At 35.4% G+C, this 20,377-nt stretch overlaps 1 long non-coding RNA gene across 7 annotated transcripts in view; it reads left to right on the forward strand.

The window, feature by feature from the left end:
- LOC147369852 (uncharacterized) overlaps positions 1–20,377 on the forward strand; it is a 1,128,106-nt gene that overhangs the window by 437,529 nt on the left and 670,200 nt on the right. For 5 of the 7 annotated variants that reach the window (XR_015167976.1, XR_015167967.1, XR_015167966.1 and 2 more), the window contains one exon: positions 7,452–7,546. This is a non-coding gene — a long non-coding RNA (uncharacterized LOC147369852). Of the gene's footprint in view, positions 1–7,451; positions 7,547–17,973; positions 18,286–20,377 lie in introns of those variants that run through there. The other 2 variants (XR_015167970.1, XR_015167978.1) reach the window with 1 other exon arrangement.

Raw genomic sequence — 20,377 nt, forward strand, 5'->3', positions numbered from 1 at the left:
ATTAAACATCTGCTACGTACTTCCCTCCTTGTTGTTTAGTCACTAAGTTGTATCCTACTCTTTTACAACCCCATGGACTATATAGCCCACCAGGCTTCTCTGTCCATGGATTGTCCAGGCAAGAACACTGGAGTGTGTTGCCATTTCCTCTGCAGGGGATCTTCCCTACCCAGGAGACCTGAGTCTCTTGTACTGGCAGGTGATTCTTTACCACTGAGCCACCAAGGAAGCCCATACTTTCCTCCTAGTTCTTTGGGGAAAACAAAAAGTGAAGTGATTTCTATAAACAAAAATTAATCATTTTTCCCCCAAGTACTCTATGTGTGGTTTGGAATGAATGAAACAAAATATAGGATATTAGAATAATTATAGATGTATTACAATTATCTCAAGAAGGTTTTAACTTCTATTTTTGACTCACTAGAAAAGAGTCAGCAGTACAAAATATATAATCTAGGAAATAAACTCCTATATAACCTAATTTTTGAGAGGCAAAATGTTCACAATTTAGTTTGCTACAGAAGTTTCTGATATTTATCATTGTATTTATAATTGTATAATATATGTAATGTATAATTATGCTTCTCTGTAACTTTCTTTTTTCTTAACAGTACATCTTGGGCATGAAATTATTATTAAAAAAATTCTTTATTAGCATATAGTTCATTTATAATGTGTTAGTCTGTGGTGTACAGTGCAAATCTGTTATACGTATACATATATCCATTTCTTCTTAGATGACCATATAGGTCATTACAGAGCACTGAGTAGAGTTCTCTGTGCTATATAGTAGGTTCTTATTATGTGTTTTATATATAGTAGTTTGTGTGTGTCAATCCCAATCTCCCAGTTTATTCCTCCCCTGTCCAGTTCCCTCCCAGTAACCAGAAATTTGTTTTATACATCTGTGACTCTATTTCTGTTTTGTAAGTTAGTTCATTTTTACTATGTTTTTTTTTTTTTTTACATTCCATGAGCATGTAATTATTTATCTGGTTGTATGACATTCCCCATATTGGGAAACTTTTAACACATTTCTTATTGACTGGCATTTGAATGTTTTATGAATTGTTGGTCATTTTAAATAATACTTCTGTAAACATTCTTGAATATCCTGGTATATGCCTATGTATTTGAGTATTTCCATTGGTGAAATTAATAGACTTCTGGTTCACAGTATAAGTGTATTTTAAAGGCTGTATCAATTTAGATTTCAACAATACTGTTATAAAAGTGTCCATTTTCCTTGGTCTGTACAAATAGCATGCAATACTAGCAATCTTTGAAATCTTCAACCATTGAACAGTGCCTTTTTATTGCTCTATTTCCTTGTGCAGTGCCACATGTTAAAATAATTTTATTATTGACAATAATGCACCTAAGTTCCTATGATAGAAAAAAAAGAAATAAATACATTTGGTGCCTAATTATTCTAATTTAATCACTAACCCTTTTCTTGTATTTCTTTCCAGAATCTTATAATTCAGGAATACTCAAAACTTTCTAAATATTTTAAAAGCTTTTCTTAATTTTATAACATTCCAGTTTACTTTTATTTTTCAAGTGAAGCATGTCTTCATTAAATATTTTGTGTGAAATTATTTAAGTTATGTAAAAAAAGCAAAAAGCAAAAACTGAGTGCTTTATTCCTCTAAGTGTAAAATAACTAATAAAATATGGTTCCTTTGCCTTTGAGCTAGATGTTTTGCTATAAAATTTGAAGACCTAAAGTCTATTTTGTATACTATTTCTTTAGTTGTGTCATTTAAAGTATATTCTCTAGGGAAGTGTTGCACCACTAAATATTTTATGTCTAGAATATAGCAGAATTGTCTCTGTTTATCCTTATCTGTATAATATGCATCATATCTTATACTTTAAAATATAATATGATTTTGCATAAGTAACTTTCCACAATATGCTGTCTAAATTTAAAGATGAAAGTTTCATTTAGGGTTCTGATATTTACAATCATTTTGGATATTAAGATAATTTGATAAAAACAAATATAATAAAGTCAAATATAAATTATTGCTTGATAATTTCATCCAAATATTTTTATTTTAAATTTTTTCTATCAATGATATTTAAAAGTATTATTCTGATTATTACTTTAATCCAATTTTAAAATGTAATTAGTATAATCCTACCATAATTTGGGAGCTTCCCTAGTGGCTCAGATGGTAAAACGTCTGCTGCAATGTGGGAGACCTGGGTTCGATCCCCGGGTCGGGAAGATCCCCTGGTCGGGAAGATCCCCTGGAGAAGGAAATGGCAACCCACTCCGGTACTCTTGCCTGGAAAATTCCATGGGTGGAGGAGCCTGGAAGGCTATATTCCATGGGATCGCAGAGTCGGACACAACTGAGCAACTTTACTGGTTCACTGGTTACCATAATTTGGGGGTTTCCCAGGTGGCTCAGTGGGTAAAGAACCTGCCTGCCAAGCGGGAGACACTGGAGATATCGGTTCGATTCCTGGCTTGGGAAGGACCCCTGGAGGAGGGCATGGCAACCCACTTCGGTATTCTTGCCTTGAGAATCCAATGGGCAGAGGAGCCTGGCAGGCTACAGCCCATAGGTCACAAAGAGTTGGACACGACTGAAGTGACTGAGCACAGTGCTATAATTTTTAAACCAATTTTATTCACCTTGAAAATACTTGGTTCCAGTACTAAATCAAGCAAACAGAAATGTTTGAAAAATTATTTCTTCTTTATTTTTAAGAAGAATAGAGTATGTTGATATTCCCCAATGAGAAGATTAGTTTTCTCTAAGGGTATGATTGTGGTTGGCTTAGCTAACCATTTAAAAAAATATTTCAACAATTATTTTTGACTAATCAGGGCATATTGAAGGACTTTTTCCTACAGTTTATCTTAAAAATGAATAATATTAAAGATTTTAAAATAATAATAATATTTCATTCTTTCTGATAATATCATGGGTTTGATCTCTTTGTTACCTGTTATCTCCACTGTCTTTGGCTGATAATGAAACATTATTTTTACTTTTTATATAACTGAGAAAAGTGATCCCCAAAGAGAATAAATGACCACCAAGACTCCTAAACCAATAAATATCCAAAGTAAAGCAGAGTTTCCTTCAGAGTTAAATCTGAGAGAGAGACATGGAGAAAGTGTGTGTGTGCATGTATGTGTATGTTCATGCTAAGATAAACATTTGAGATGCCTAGAATGACCAAATTTTAAAATGCATTTTTTTTTAAGAAAAATAAAGGTACATTTTTAGGGAAAAGGTAATATTTTGGAAATTTTACAGACCAAAAAAATGTGAATATGTGGATACCGTGGAACAAAGTGGACAACTTATAGTTTTGATCTGGGAGTGAATATAATTGAAATGTCAAAAGAAATCATAACCTCAGTATCATTTTGAAACTTTCAAAAATAATTTGAAATTTATTCAAGGGTGATAATGATTGAGTAAAGATGGTAGATAAGAAGTCACTTGAATTTTGTACTTTACTCCAGTAATTTGATATCCATTTACCAATGTAGCATCAAGATTTTCTGCATGCTCATTCCTCCCTTTCAAATATATCTTTCATGACTATCACTTTATAAAACACATCTTTCATTCATTCATAGTCTCATAACTTTGCTCACTATTGTCCCCACGCCTGAGATGTCCTCTCTCTCCTTCAAGTGTCACATCAAATATTTTCAATGTTTTGAGGGCAAAAATCATTTTCTTCTGTGTAGTTCCTTAGTCAGTGTCTTGCCCAAATAACCACAACTCATATAAATTAAAATAGAAAAATAGCCCTTATTTCCTAAGTGCTTACTATTTGGCTGTTTCTTTTAAGTGCTTTTCTTATAATATCCCCTTTATTTCTCAGAAAAACACTGCAAGATAGGTAATATTTTGATCCACATTTTAAATATGACTATAGTGAGACCAGAGACTTTACATTTCTGAAAACTTGCCAATTAGTTGGCTGAGTCTGAATTGTTTGGCCCATAACTACTTATTATTATTGCCACTTTTGATTCTCACTGACTCTTAACTGTTTCATCTTCTCAAAGAGATATGTTTTCCTTAAAGCTAACAACATAACTTGGATGTTTTTTACATTGGTCTTAACACTTAACAGAACTGGGACACACAGTAGGGGATTCATAAGATATCAGGGGAAAAATTGAGTATGTTTTTAATATCAAGAACTCTGTTGAGGTTTATTGAGGAGTTAAAAATATGAAAATACACGTCTCCAGTGAAGTGGAACATTTAATCTAATTTAATTATGATCTTTATATGACAGAGGAGAAAAAAAATTGCCCCTAACAGCTGCAGTATCCGTAAAACCTTTGTCTAAAAGAATTGATTTCTTGTCTCTCAATTTCACTGTTTAATCTGAATCTTTTTGTTTGTTTGTTTTCACAATTTTTTTTTAAATTCCAAAAAAGCTGTTTTCACCCAAGTTAGCTTTGCTGATATGGTTTTAGTAGCTCCTATCTGAAATCATCCTCAGGAAACATTTTTTTTTTTCTTTTTGGGTATTTTAAAAAGGAAAAATACTTAATATCAGTATGAATAACACATGTGCTCATTGCAGCATAATGTTGGTGCAATCTGTGCTTGATACAGTTATAAATAAGTCTTTGAAAGCATTTTTCTGTATTTTAAATAAAGGCTATAGAAAGCCATGAGAAGGATCTAGTCTTGTTAATATCACAAGCTGTTTCCCCACCTGCACTCGGAGCAGCTTTAGTACAGCAGCTGTCTGGGTTTGTGTTGGCACATCACTGTCTGCACAGGAACCCCATGGTTTACACAGAGAATGAATAGGCCACAGTTCCAATGGGGGTCTTTAATAATCCCTCCTCTAATGCTACCATGTGTGAGCCCTGGGCTTTGAAGGGGTGTGAGGTGTGAGGTTTCAGAAGGATTATACAAAGCCACTCAATTTCGAAAGGTAGAAAAGAGCATTAGAAGAACCTGAGAGTGTTGTTGCATTCCTCCTGCATGTTGATCAAATGCAGTTCATACTGATTTTAGAGCTTCAGGTCCAGCATGTGATAGCAAGTGAAGGAACTGGTATAATTATGAGATTCACCCATCCACCCCTTTAACATTGACAAACAAAACCCAGCACAGATGTCTCATTGATTTTATTTACCAAATATTAGCTGTTGAAATATTAAACTGATGGGAACAAATATCTATCCAGTAGTACCTGTGGAGATTAAACCCAGGGAGGACGGAATTTTGCATCGAGCTTACCTACGTATAGATGGGTGGTCATTGGGTTTTCAGGAACAAAGCAAGCTTTTTTTGTCTCTCCCTTTCTTCCTTTTTTTTCTTTTCATGTCACATGACTTGTTGAAAGTATCTTCCATGGCATTCAATTAATAATGGTCCATTAGGTCATGTGGATACTTGCAAGTTATTTGTTGAATGGTGAGAATTCAAGAAAAACTGTGGACTACACTCCAATAACTGTTTTAAGGTACTTTAGGGAAAACAGCACTCCATTTTGAGATTATTCTGAGCATTTTTGTGGGGGACACAGTATAATAAAAGTGAGACAATATAACCTATCACTTGGAAACATACTGTGTGTGATTATAGAATGAAAATACTAGTATCTCATTAGTCACCAACTGCCTCATATTTGAATTTGAGTTCAGAGCATACTTAAGTACTGGGGATGTCCAATATTGAGAAACTTTTATTTTCATTAATATATGAAAAAGTAAATAAAATATCGGTATACGCAGTCCAACATGCAGTTCCTTTACAGATGAGGCATTGTGTTAGGCACTGCAGAATTGAAGATGAATGACCCATGGGATTTAGGCCAAGAGATTCACATTCAAGGTGAGATGGTAGACGTGTAAACAGACAAGTACACCAACAGACAGCTATAGAGGCATTTCAGAGGAGAGGGTGATTAACCCTTTCATGAAGTAAAGCAAGGAAACCCTCTGAGAATATAACATCTCAAAGAGGAATTAGAAGAACAAATAAAACTTTTCTAGGTGGATTAAAAGGCAAAATGAATCATATATGTAGTGTGTATTTGTATCTAAAGTTTGGTGTTGCTAGAGCTTAAAAAAATTTGAGATAGGGTAGGAGAACTCAAAAGATGAATCTGCAAAATAAGCAAAAATCATGAAGATGATCATGAAGGATATTTTATTTTTCCTTAAGGATCTCAGAATGAAGAGCTATTGATGTGAAAAAAGTCAAAGGTTGGCATGGTTCGTATTTCAGTTTAAGAAAATTGCTTCTGGCAGAGTGCAGTGTGAACTGGAGGGAGGCCTAGGTATGGGTAACTAGTTAGCAGAATTTTACTATAGTATAAAGTCAGATTAGGGGAAATGGCAGGAAATGTGCAACAGGAATAACAAAGAAGGAGGCATTTATGAGATGAGTTTGTCAGAATTCATTGAAGAGTTGATGGAGTAAGGAAGTGGGTAGCATATATCTGCGGAGAAGGCAATGGCACCCTACTCCAGTACTTTTGCCTGGAAAATCCCATGGGCGGAGGAACCTGGTGGGCTGCAGTCCATGGGGTTGCGAAGAGTCGGACACGACTGAACGACTTCACTTTCACTTTTCACTTTCACGCATTGGAGAAGGAAATGGCAACCCACTCCACTGTTCTTGCCTGGAGAATCCCAGGGACGGGGGAGCCTGGTGGGCTGCCGTCTATGGGTTGGCACAGAGTCGGACACGACTGAAGGGACTTAGCAGCAGCAGCAGCAGCATGTATCTGAGTTGATCAATCTTGTACGTCCTTTTTCTTACGATTCACAGAACATCAGCCCCTCTTCAGTTATGCAGACAACAGTGACTTCTCTGTCCACTGCTCTGGATTTTTCTAGCCTCTAAATATTCTTCTGATCTTATGCAACAGAACATAAACAAACTATAGCCCTGAGGACAGAACAACCAATGGCTGGTTCCAGTGGAACTTGATAAGTGTTTTGTGTCTGCCATGGCTTGACGATACAGTTTTTAGTCACAGACTGAAAATGATTGTAGCTAACACTGTCCTCCTTCAAGTGAAAACAGCATGCAGTATATTGCCCTAATGTCAAGAATCACAATTCCTTTCCCAGAAAGCTGCTCTAATTGGATTCGGTGGACCTTAACTAGCTTACCACAGCTGTGTTCAGGATGAAGGTGAAATCTTTGAGGAGTATTTTCCTGAAATTAAGAGCTGGACATCTTTGATGAGGGCATTTAAGAGCACATATCTTAATGCAATTTTTATACTAATCTTCCATCATTTGTGTTTTATCACATTTGACAGTTGTCTAGAAAAAAAAATTAAACATTGTGTTAGATCATCTAACACCCCAAACCCTGTGTGTATGTATTAATATTTGCATTTTTAAAGCTTATTGATTAAACTAACATAAAACTTGAATAAAATTATTTTTCTTCTGTATTAAAATCATACTTTTAAATTTGCAACAGGTGTGAAGTTGCAATTTAAGCTACACTGCTTATGAGGAATCTGGCACGTGTCCTGGGTGAGCACACGCACAGGAGAGGAATCTCAATTTTGTAAGGTAAGTGCTCTCCTAAAGCTTCTAAAATCTGTGCAGTATACAAAACTATCATTGAAGGTAAGTATTGTTGGATTTTCCTTGATAAATCTGAAGAAAATTAATTTACATTTATCATTCAGATTTCCTCAATTTATATCATGGTGGTAGAGCTATTGTCACTTTGAGATTTTATACAATACACACACACGTACGCATGAATATATACATATATAAAAAGTGTATGAGCGCACACATATGCTAAATACTGAAAAACTTTATCAAAAGGTTGTATCTGCCTAGGTTACCAAGCAGAAAGTGTAAACACTTTTTGAAAAAATGTGAGTGCAGTATTTTTTTTAATATCTTGATATCTCAAAATATAAAACCAGGCAATCCTAAAGTGTACAAATATGAAATTGTATGAAGCATTTGGTTTTAAGTCTCAATGAAAGGAGTGGCTGTTGTGTACTTGGTCTATTTCCTAGGAAGCCACAATGATGTGTAATAAATACTATGACATAGTTTGTCTCTTTGTTCAATTATGTAGAAGCAGAAATGTATCAGGGAGAAACTTAAAGAGTGAAACTTACAGTGAAACTTAAAGAGTAGCAGGTCTGGGCATGAGAAGCTTAGCTCTCTAAACAGAAAGTCAGTGTTACAAGAGAGAGCTCAGTGGAGGAGGAGACAATCAGAGTTGGGTTTGCTAAAAGAAGAGGCAAAAAGGGAGGCGCCTCTGACCTTTAAATTTCATATTAAAAAATTCTGCAGCTCACCTTTTACAAACCTGATTCCCTAACAAGCAGATTGACATTAAGTGCTCATCCTTTAGAAACTGTAATATTTGGCAAGTGTATGAGTGTGTCACCTGCAAATGTACAAAGCAGTTCTCAAGATACGGCACTCTGTGCCATTTGGTCAAGGTATAATTCTTTTCCTTTTAATTAATGTTTGATTATCACTGTGGGCCTGAGACAACCTGAATTCTGAGATGCTGTACAGAAACAACCAAAGAAGCAGTCAGTGATTTTCAAGTAGATCAGCCTTCTGGAAGTGGTGTCACTTTCATCCGTTACTGGCATTGAATTGTTTATGTGTCCCTTTATTAAGAAAGGGGAAGAGAAGAGATTGGAGTTTTATCAGATTTGTATAATTTTCGGTGCTAACTTGAACACCTTAAAGTAAGGGCATGTTTATGACATTTTGCTGTGTTTTGTCTACTGTCTGAAAATCTCTCATTCAGGAATGAATTATGATAATAATACACTAAGTGGGCTCAGTGTGAGGTTGAATAAGTGCTGCTCTTTTGAAAGATGCCAGACTTTTTGAGAAATAATTAAAATTCTACACTGATAGGAAAACTTTGGATGCTCTAAACTTCATAAAGAATCTCTTTTAACTATTCTTTATTCTGGTTCCATGATGGGTGGGTGAGAGTGAGGGAAGGAAAGTTTTCTTCTTCCCTGAAACCCTAAAATTTTTCAGATCTTTTTTCCTGTAATGTCTGATTAATGGCACCCTTGATTTTGATTTATATTATCCTATTATTCATTATATGGGAGAAAAAGAAGTCACTTTTTTTTTTCCAATTTAATTTTAAAAATTAGGGCTAGCAGTGATGGAATTTAAAATCAAATTATCCTGTCAGAGTGACAGATAAATCTCAAGAGATTCTGATGAGATTTTTCCACTGGCATGATGCTGAATTTCTCCCTTTCCCAGACTCCTTCATTCCAGATTTTGACTGTGAGTGACAAGGAGCATCTGTGTTTTGAAACCTGTTGTTATTTGTGTCATTTTAGTTCTTATTTTGAAATTCTGGGGTGGCTTCCTTACTTGTTTACTCTAGGTTAAAGGGGAAAGTGTATACACAGTTGTCAGGTGGGTGCCTCTTTTACTGTGGAGAGTTGTGAGTAATTACCATTTACTTGAACTTGGTTAAGTTTAGTAGGTTCTGCTGCTGCTGCTAAGTCACTTCAGTCGTGTCCGACTCTGTGCGACCCCATAGACGGCAGCCCACCAGGCTCCCCCGTCCCTGGGATTCTCCAGGCAAGAACACTGGAGTGGGTTGCCATTTCCTTCTCCAATGCATGAAAGTGAAAAGTGAAAGTGAAGATGCTGAGTCATGTCCTACTCTTAGCGACCCTATGGACTGCAGCCTACTAGGCTCCTCCATCCATGGGATTTTCCAGGCAAGAGTACTGGAGTGGGGTGCCATTGCCTTCTCCATTAGTAGGTTCACTTGCCTTTAAATATTGCTATTCTTACAGAAATTTCTGCCATGGAGATGGTATAGATATGACAAAACTTTCTTACTATAGTGCTCTTTGATTTTTTTTTCTTTTGTCATTATTCAAAATCTTAAGTTTCACAGTAATTGAGTAGACCTCTAGAGTTCTAGATTCAGTTAATGGTTTTTGTTTTCTGTAGTCATGGTTTTAGAGACCCTATTTCTGATAGCTGAAAAGGAAACTGCTCCTTGCTGGTCTTTAAAGCATGGGCCAAACAGCAATTCCTAAATGTAATAATGGATGTCACTTTATACATCTGCAAGGGAAAAAAAAAAAAAAAGCATAGCTAAGCAAGCAGTATATCCAGTGAAATTAGCTAACTAATTGTCGATTGATAGTTTAAGGGAGGACACAAAAGGATTATAGACAAAAGTGATCTGTTATTAAGGAACCCTCTGTATTAAGAGATTGTCTTGAAGTGCCTAGAGAATGATCATTGCCGTAGGAAGTTGCAATGACTGAGCCTGTTCCGTATCTCCAATTAAACAAAAAGTTCAAGTTCATGGCATGTCTGTAAGTTTCAGTTTCTCCATGCACAGGCCAGAGGCTAGACAAAAGTTCCAACTTTAATGCAAAAGTTGGCTTCTTCATTATATTTCTATCTTTTCATGTTGTAGCAGTCCCTCCAACAGAGGATATTAATGAGTAAGTGCCCCTTGAGCAGCTTGCTTTGGTTACTCGATTATTATCCCAAAATGAGGAATGGGGAGGACATTAGGTAATAATTCAAACAACAGATGATACTCAGAAGAAAATGTGGCAGGGCACCTTTGTGTAGGCCCTGAAGAGCTGCACATACTGTACATTAGTTAAGAGTCTTAATAAAAGAACAGAAGGAAGGGAAAATAACACAAAATGAAGAATGAATTACTTAAGATTAAATAGTTTCTATTACAGAAATAGGCTACATGTAGAGCTAATGGCAGGCATTTTCTACAGACAGATGGAATACTCTCATCTCCCAATGGTATTGATATGAAGTCTCTGTTAAGATTCATTTTTCCTGAAACATTTGCATATAAATATAAACATCATTACTAGGGGCTAATTGCCCTGTAGGAACTAAAATGTGGGAATTAGCATCTTTAGTCGTTTTTATTATTATTTTTTAAAGTATCTGTAACACGCATCATATTTGGTACTGCATGGCTGCAACAGATAATTACCACCATTAAGAATCTCAAACGCAAAATCAAAACCATTTGGAATGGCTTCCAGGGCAACCCAGCACAGTGAGTAGCCACCAAAATGAGTATATGAGGTTTATGTTCATGCATATTCATAAGGGTACTTAATTCGACATTCATAGTAGGGGGCTTTTGAAAGCTTGTCAAAAGAGCAGCCCCCAAACAAGAACAAACATCAAAGGTAAGAAGATGCACTACATCTCACTCCCATGCACATACAAATATCACTTGCAGGAGGCAATGAATAACACTAAAAGAATTATTTATTTTAACTACTTAGAGGAGATGGCAACTTCTACGAAGATGTAAACCACAAGCCTCTGCCTTTATCATTCATTTTATTGATCAGAAAGGTCAGGAGTATAAGTTATTCAAAGGATGGATCATCGGCAACAATTCTGTACAAATGGGCACACAGACTTGTGTGATTAATGCCCCTTGCTTGCGCAGAATATGAGGAAGAGTTTGACGGCACATCTTAAGGACAGAAAAAAGAACAGTGTTTATAAGAAGACAAGTGTGGCTGCCACACCGACTGTCTCTCAGACATTGCCCGTTTTGTGGGTGGATCAGTGTATTTCAGCACACAGGTGCTGCCTTTTTCAACTGTTGTGTTCAGAGGTGATCTTGCTGACATTATACTTTTCAAAACCATTTCCATGACATTCAGCAAATGTTTGTTCTGGTGGAACAAATCTGTTAAATTATAGATTAGAAATAGTACAAAGAAACCTTTACAAATGTATCAGTTTCAGTTTTGCACAAACCAAACAGCATTATATTTAAATGAAACACTCCTTGTTAGAATGAAATATCTACATAACAATACTAGGCTTGATTTCCTAATTCTCTCCTCCTTCTTGGATGGGTGTGGATGTATGAAGTTGTGGAAGACAGATAGTATTGGAGGTGACATCTCCTCAGTCCCTTCCCAATGCCCACTTCTATGATTCCTTTCTGCTCGCCTGTTGTTTTCCTACACATCTCAGTTCCCTTTCCTTAATTTCAATCCCTGCCTAACCTTTCCCCCCTTGATTCTCCACTGTTCTTATGCTATGCTGTGCTAAGTCACTTCAGTCGTGTCTGACTCTGTGTGACCCCATAGACGGCAGCCACCAGGCTCCCCCATCCCTGGGATTCTCCAGGCAAGAACACTGGAGTGGGTTGCCATTTCTTTCTCCAATGCATGAAAGTGAAAAGTGAAAGTGAAGTCGCTCAGTCGTGTCTGACTCTTAGTGACCCCATGGACTGCAGCCTACCAGGCTCCTCCATCCATGGGATTTTCCAGGCAAGAGTACTGGAGTGGGGTGCCATTGCCTTCTTCGCCACTGTTCCTAGGGATGTTCTAAATAAGAAATGATGATTTTTTTTTCCAGTAGTGGTCCCATATTATTTAAACAGCATTCAGTTCTGTGTAATGCTCCCTCACACTTACAGACAATCATTATTTTGGAAAAATACTGGAGAGTGACATACACTGGTTTTAAAAACATGCAAACATGCTGGGCCTGAATACTGGGGTACTATTAATACTAGACTTACCATAGGCTTCACGTGACGTATTTATAGATGTAGATCCATAAGCCAAATACTAAATTGTTTTATAGGTAAGAGAAGAGTAAAGTTTAATTTAGTGATTCTTTGCTAAAGATTTATTTTTAGGGAAATATGTTATTTTATAATATCTTAGCAATCATTATTTTAGAATTTGTTTTAAAAAGATTAAAAACATTTGTAATCCTTAGTGGTAATGAATGAACAAGTGACCTAGTTGAAGACAGAATGACAAAAAAAATTTTCTTCACAATCAGCCGCTAAAAAGTAACCAATATGACATAAAAGAGAAATATAACTTAGGTGGCTCTGGCAAGTCATTTTAAATGTATTAGCGTCTAAACATATCATAAAGACACAATACATGAAACAGCAGTGCACACAAGAATATCTATCAGTACATACAAGATAGATAAATGGACTGAACAGAAAACACAGAAAAAAATATATATATATGTATTCTATGAAGAATTCAGTATATGTAGAATTAATAAAATATTACAAACCATTTGCAAAAGGATTATAAATGGAATTCGAATATTGGCTATCTTTAGGAGAGGACAGTAATACAGATCCCCATTTCATATCATACACCAAAATATATTCAACAGAGAAATTTAGAAGCTAAATCATAAATTAATGGAAAGTCAATTTAGGGTAAATGTAAAGCTAAAATTATAATGAAATGACAATTTGGGTAATTACTTTGTGTGATCTGTAGACTTCTAAGCATAACAGATTTTTAAAGTATGAAATCAACAAAGACAATCACCAAGGGTAAGATCAATACACTTGAATTAAAATTTACAAGCATTTGTACATCAAAAGTCATTATTAACAAAATTAAATGATAAATAGTGAACTGGGGAAATACTTTTCCAAAATTCAGAAGTTAAAGAATTTTGAAAACTCTAAAGTCTTTCTTTTTTTTAATGGTCAACAATGGTAAAGAGATTTCAAAGTATAAAAACTACAAAAGAATAATAAGCATATAAAAATAGTTTAATTTCAGTCATAATATAAGGGAAAGGAAACTAAAAAAATATATATAAAGGAACCTTTTTTTTCTTTCCAAAACAGAAAAAAATTTAAAAGATGAAATCCTCCCTGTTTGTTTTGGTAGAAACAGGCAGGCTCGTAAACAGTTAGTGTGTGTTTTAATTAGTATGAACTTTCTGAAAAGCAGTTTTACTACCATGCAATGAGACCTTGACAGTCTTACAGAAAATACACTACTGGTTCACACATATAGGACTATTTCCTATGTCAATAATTAGAAATTCAGAGAATTACATAGAATCAAAGATTGTCATTATGAAAAAAATTCAATTATTTTTACCCTAAGATTTTTAAATGTTTCTATTATTAGACAAAGTGAAAGTGAAAGTTACTCAGTTGTGTCTGACTCTTTGCGACCCCATGGCCTATACAGTCATGGAATTCTCCAGGCCAGAATGCTGGAGTGGGTAGCCTTTCCCTTCTCCAGGGGAACTTCTCAACCCAGGGATCGAACCCAGGCCTCCTGCCTTGCGGGCGGATTCTTTACCAGCTGAGCCACAAGGGAAGCCTTTTGACAAAGTAGTGTAAGAAATATAAGATGTTTTTGCTTTATATTTACACTGATTGGAAGTTGCTGGTCCCAGTCTTCATCTATTACCTGCCTTCAGAATCCCAAGGTATGTGTAGCTGACAGACAGAAATCTCTGTCACGGGGATTTCTTCAAAAATGTCCCTGTCTTCCACATCAGTCAGTAGAAGGGAAGACCAGGGATATCAGGCTTCTGTGCAGGAAAGAGGGTGATGGAGAAGGCAGAGGAAGTTCAGTCCAAGGTTACCTGAAGCAGTGCAACCTTGGAAATAGAGGAGAAAGGTACTTTTAGTAACTAATGACTGCACCTTTTGTTGAGCTGGAAACATGTATTCATGTTTTGTTACTATTATGGTAAGTGAAAGTGAAAGTGATGTCGCTCAGTCGTGTCCGACTCTTTGCGATCCCATGGACTGTAGTCTACCAGGCTTTTCTATCCATGGGATTTTCCAGGCAAGTGTACTGTAGTGGGTTGCCATTTCCTTCTCCAGCGGATCTTCCTGACCCAGGGATCGAACCCAGGTCTCCTACATTGCAGGCAGACGCTTTATCCTCTGAGCCACCAGGGAAGCCCATTATAGTAAGGTACTTAGACAAACTGGATGAATCAAACATGAACTGTGATATCTGGAAACACAGTCGTGAATAGGGGAGGAATATGTGTTGTGTGCACATGTATACTTGTGTGTGTATACGTGTGCCCATACACACTTGCATATATATATGTGTGTGTGTGTGTGTGTATATATATATATTATATATATATATATATATATATATATATATTACATACATGAAATTCAGTATATTAAGGAAAGAAATGCTCCTCAGGATATATTGTATGTAATATAGATTTCTACTTCCACAGTTAGTTTTTATCAAGTCAAGTCACTGTGTTTACTTTTTTCCCTCAGAGCAACCTGAATTTACTTGATTTGCTTTTTTATTGTTTGTCTCCACACCAACCTAGCAATGCATGCATGTAAAGGGTAGAGGCAACTTATCTGATCTATTGTTGTGCTTTAAATACTTGGCACATAGTAGCTCTTCAATAACAAATTTTTGAATGAATGAAAAATGAATTAGTATTTCTTTATGGACTTCTCTAGAGTATATGTAGGATTTGGACATAGAGAAAGAGGAGAAAAGTAAAGGGAAAAAAAAAAAACAAACGTAAGAGCAAAGAAGAGATGAGGAATGACATAAGCAGAAGCAGAAGTGTGTGTGTATGCTTGGTTGCTTAGTCGTATCTGGCTCCTCTGTCCATGGGATTTTACAGGCAAGAAGTCTGGAGTGAGTTGCCATTTCCTGCTCTAGGGGATCTTCCTGATCCAGGTATGAGACTCATGTCTTTTGAGTCTCCTGCATGGGCAAATGGATTCTTTACCACTTGTGCCGCTTGGGAAGCCAAAGAGAAGACATACTTAAAGTTTTGGAAGGAAAAGAGAGAGAGGTGTTCCAAAATAAGTTGTATGGGGAATCAGCTACAAAAGGGGATTTTTTTTTTTTTAATTGATATGATTGCCTTATAGTATGAGCCTCTTTACATTTTCAAAATAATGTTCTGTTTTTTCAAAGTGATGATATTTTTTATTCTCATCAGTAGTATTTATCTGAAGAGCTCAGGTTGGCTCACAAACTGACAACCAACTGTTGATATTGTCATATTTCTCAATTTTATGACTCTAATAGGCAAAAAAGTTGGTAACTGTAAAGCTAAAATATTATAATAATAATATAATAATGAAATTTAGACAATCAGTTGTATGACCTCTGGATTTCCAAGCCTCAGTAAATTTTTTAAGCATGAAGACCACAGAGAAATTGTTTTCATCTTAATATTGCTATTCTTTATTACAGTTGCGTAATCTAATTTTTGTCATTTTTATCTTCTTTAATATATATGTAATCTAGAAAAATACTGATTTACTACCTAATTTTGAGTTTTTTTTAGTACAAATAGTTTTTCAGTACTTTGCAAATACATTCCAACATTTATAACTTTATTTCTTTTTCCTTAAATAATGTTTCAAGAAATATATGGTTTTGTTGTGGCGGTTACTTTTTTTTTGTTTTTTTTGCACTGTTATAGTTTTACCATGGTTGCTTTATATATATATTTTTATTGTGTTCTATGGATTTTGTTGATAAATTCTTACTTACATTCTCTGAGATCATAAAGATATTCTCCTACATCTTCTGTGTAAAGTTTTACAGTTTTGACTTTAAACATTTAGAGTTTTTATTTATCTAGGATTGATTTCTCTGTGCAGTAAGAAGATTGGACCTAATTTCTTTTTTTCTAATGTGAATAAACAGGAGCTGCTACACTACTTACTGAATAGGTACTCCTTCCCCAGTGACAAACAATACCACCTGGAATATAAAGCAAATTGAAAATAGCATTGTGTCAGTTTCTAAGAGTTCTCTTTAGTTTCATTCATAGACAGATCACACTCCATTAATGATTATAGCTTTAGAATTATCTTGATTTATGGTAGGGATAATCCCACTTTATTCTTTTTACTCTGAAATACCTTAAAGAATTTTGAACCATACTTTAGGTTTACCTTGTATGCAAAATTGTTTACATACAATGATGCTTTAGAACAATACCCATTTAACTCACACTCCTATGGTAAGAAGTCCAGTGTGTCATGACTGTGTTCCCTGCTCAAGGCTGAAATCAATGGCTCATCCAGTTTCACTTCTTACCTGTAGTCTCCAGGGGAAAACCGGCTTCCATGCTCAGATTTACTGATGCTGTAATTCACTTCCTTAAGATTTTTTGACTCAGGGTTCCAGTTTCTTTGCTGGTTGTGGTCTGGGGGTTTATATTAGCTTAGAGCAACTGTTATCAGATCCTTTCCAAGTTCTCTAATTCCAAGTCGGAAAAAATATGTCCGTTCACCCCTGCTTCAAATCTCTGCCTTTCTCTTGTGCTACCTGCCAGACCAAAAAAAAAAAAAAAACTTTCCACTTTTAAAATGTCACATGTGATTAGGTTATATTCACCTTTTTGATTGACTTGAAGTTAGCTGATTAATAACCTTAATTACATCTGCAAAATACTTTTTGCTGTGTAATATAATTGCAGGCATGAGATCTCATTATGAATTAGAGCAGGAAAAACTGGGGAAATATCTTTAGAATTCTGCCTACCATGATTTCCGTGTAAGTTTTAGAAATAGATTCTCGACTCTTAAAAAAAAAAAAATTCTTGTTGTATTTTAAGTTGAATTGTACAGAATCTATAAGGTGATTGTGGACACTTGACATCTGTATAACACAGAGCTTTCTAATTTATGAATTTGGCATGTCTTTCTATTTGATTTTGAAGATACTTAATAAATGTCGATATTTCTGTTGTCAAAAACAGTGTGATTCTTGTATATTGATTTTGTTTTTTATTTTAAATTTTATTTTATTTTTAAACTTTACAAAATTGTATTAGTTTTGCCAAATATCAAAATGTATATTGATTTTGTATAAGCTATTTTGCAAGCTCTAATCACAATAATTTATATTTTACTTTGAATTTTCTGTCTATTCGTTTGTATTACCTTATCCATGGGATAATGAGTCTATTATTTCTTTATAATCATACACATATTTTTTTCTTCTTTCATGTTGATTACTCAATTTAGAACATGTTTCATAGAATTAGTGAGTTAAGTTTTATTCCTAATTCAAAAGTAAATAGTTTCAAACTTTCACAATTATGAAAAAATTTGCTCTAGATTTTTCATAGATATTTTGTTCCAGTACCAGGGTTCTAAAACTGATTGGGTGTCCTAAAACTCTACCCACTTTTGATAATCATATCCCCAGATTCCACCACTTAAAGAACAAGCTCCCTATCAGGAAGATTTTTATGTGCTGTGCTGTGCTGTGCTTAGTCACTCAGTCATGTCGGACTCTTTGCCACCCAATGGACTGTAGCCTGCCAGGCTCCTCTTTCATTGAGGATTCTCCAGCCAAGAATACTGGACTGGGTTGCCATGCCTTCCTCCAGGGATCTCTCTGACTAAGGAATGGAACCAGGATCTCCCTCATTGCAGGTGGATTATTTTCCAACTGAGCTACCAGGGCAGCCCTTTTATTTTCTGTTAGTCTTTTATCAGATATTAAAGTCCTTCTCAATTATATTTTTCTCTAGACATATTATTTTACTCTTGCTTTTATTTCCTTGTAGTAAAATGGTTACTTCTCTACTATGAGATTTATTATTTATTACATTTATGTCTATTTGTTAAGGACTCTTTTATTCTCCTTATATATAAATTTAGTTGGTTATAGTATTGCTTCTCTAGAACTGTGCCATCTTATATGGTAACCACTAGCCACTTGGGGCTGTCAAATACTTTAAATATGGCTTAGTTCAAATTTAGATATGCTGTTGCTGCTGCTAAGTCACTTCAGTCGCGTCCGACTCTGTGCGACCCCATAGACAGCAGCCCACCAGGCTCCCCCGTCCCTGGGATTCTCCAGGCAAGAACACTGGAGTGGGTGGCCATTTCCTTCTCCAATGCATGAAAGTGAAAAGTGAAAGTGAAGTTGCTCGGTCATGTCTGGCTCTTAGCGACCCCATGGACTGCAGCCTACCAGGCTCCTCCATCCATGGGATTTTCCAGGCAAGAGTACCAGAGTGGGTTGCCATTGCCTTGAAGTTAGTGTAAAAAAATGGATTTTAATGGTTTAAAAAAGTAAAACATCTCATTAATAATTTTTATTTATTAATATGGAAATGATAATATTTTGGATATACTGAGTTAAATAAAATGTGTTAGTAAAACTTTTTTACCTGTTTGCTTATTTTTTGTTTACATGACAGAAAATTTACAAACACATATGTGGTTTCCATTATATTGGACAGTGCTGCTGTATAAAATTTGTGGTAACATTCTCTACCTTCCCCATGAAAATTTACTATCTAACTGAACTTGTAAGCTAAAGCTTTTATGACCTTCTATATTTCATCATTCAATTCAAATCTATTTATTCTTTTAAACTTGTATTCCTTTTCTCCAAAGTGGCTTCAGTATCAAGCTTATCTCAAAATGATACTTTTATAAGTTTCCTAAGCACCAAAATTGTTCTCAGAGTTTTCTTCTTTCACCACCAACATCCTCTCAATATAGCATAGAATAAAGCTTCCAAAGGGGATTAGAAGACAGTTAGGTTAAAGGAAGGGATGGCATGGGAAAAGAACTGGAGTATAGGCTTGTCTGGTAAAATACAGTACACACAGTTAAATGACAATTTCAGATAAACCATGAATAATTCCTATTTTATTATTTATATTTATATTATCATGTATAAACAACAGATGAATAAGGCATGAACCACACTCTTGCTAAAAATAAATTGCATTTGCTACTTATCTGGAATTAAAATTTGAGTATCCTATGTTATTTGCTAAATCTGACAATCCTATTAGTATTAAGGTAGAGTCGGACAGGACTGAAGTGACTTAGCAGCAGAGACTATCACTGGTTTCTTCATGGGTGGGATAGGGGAAGTGATTAGATTTCAGGGACAGAAAATGAAATATCATTTCTTCATTTTGTAGCACACAGTGATTATTATTTTGTGAAAGTTCTACCTCTTGTTTGTGTCTTTATTTTATTCTTTCACTTATTTGTTTATTCATTTATTAGTTCAATCATTCATTCAGTTTTACTGATGCCTCAATCCTATTTCCATCCTTATTCTCCATAGGCATATATTCTAAGTTATTTGACATGTTTTCAGCCTTGTGTGTTTTATTTTTTGTATCAGACCCCACCTCTTTCGATTCCCTTGTCTCTATGTTCAAGTCACCTTCTCAATAAATCTCAGTCTATTAAACTGCAAGTGACATCCAGGGGCTTCTGTGGTGGCTTGGATGGTAAACAATCTGCCAGCAATGAAGGAGACCTGGGCCAAGAAGATCCCCTAGAAAAAGACTTGGCTACCCACTCAGATGTTCTTGCCTGGAGAATCCCATGGACAGAGAAGCCTGGCGGGCTCAGTCCATGGGGTCACAGAGTCAGACACGAGTGAACAACTAACACTTTCCTTCACTTTAGCCTCCAGGTACTTTCACCTTCCACCTACTTAATTTTAAATTATTTCTTTAACATTTATCATTCATGCTTATTTATTTGCCTATGGTTAATAATTTGTCTTACTTAAGCTACACTGTATTATTTAGGGCAAGGATCTTTATTTTTTTCACTGTCCTATCAGGCAC

Source organism: Bos grunniens, chromosome 7, assembly GCF_055505025.1.
Source record: "Bos grunniens cultivar Pamir isolate PY7600 chromosome 7, Bosgru_T2T1.0, whole genome shotgun sequence".
NCBI classification, from domain to species: domain Eukaryota; kingdom Metazoa; phylum Chordata; class Mammalia; order Artiodactyla; family Bovidae; genus Bos; species Bos grunniens.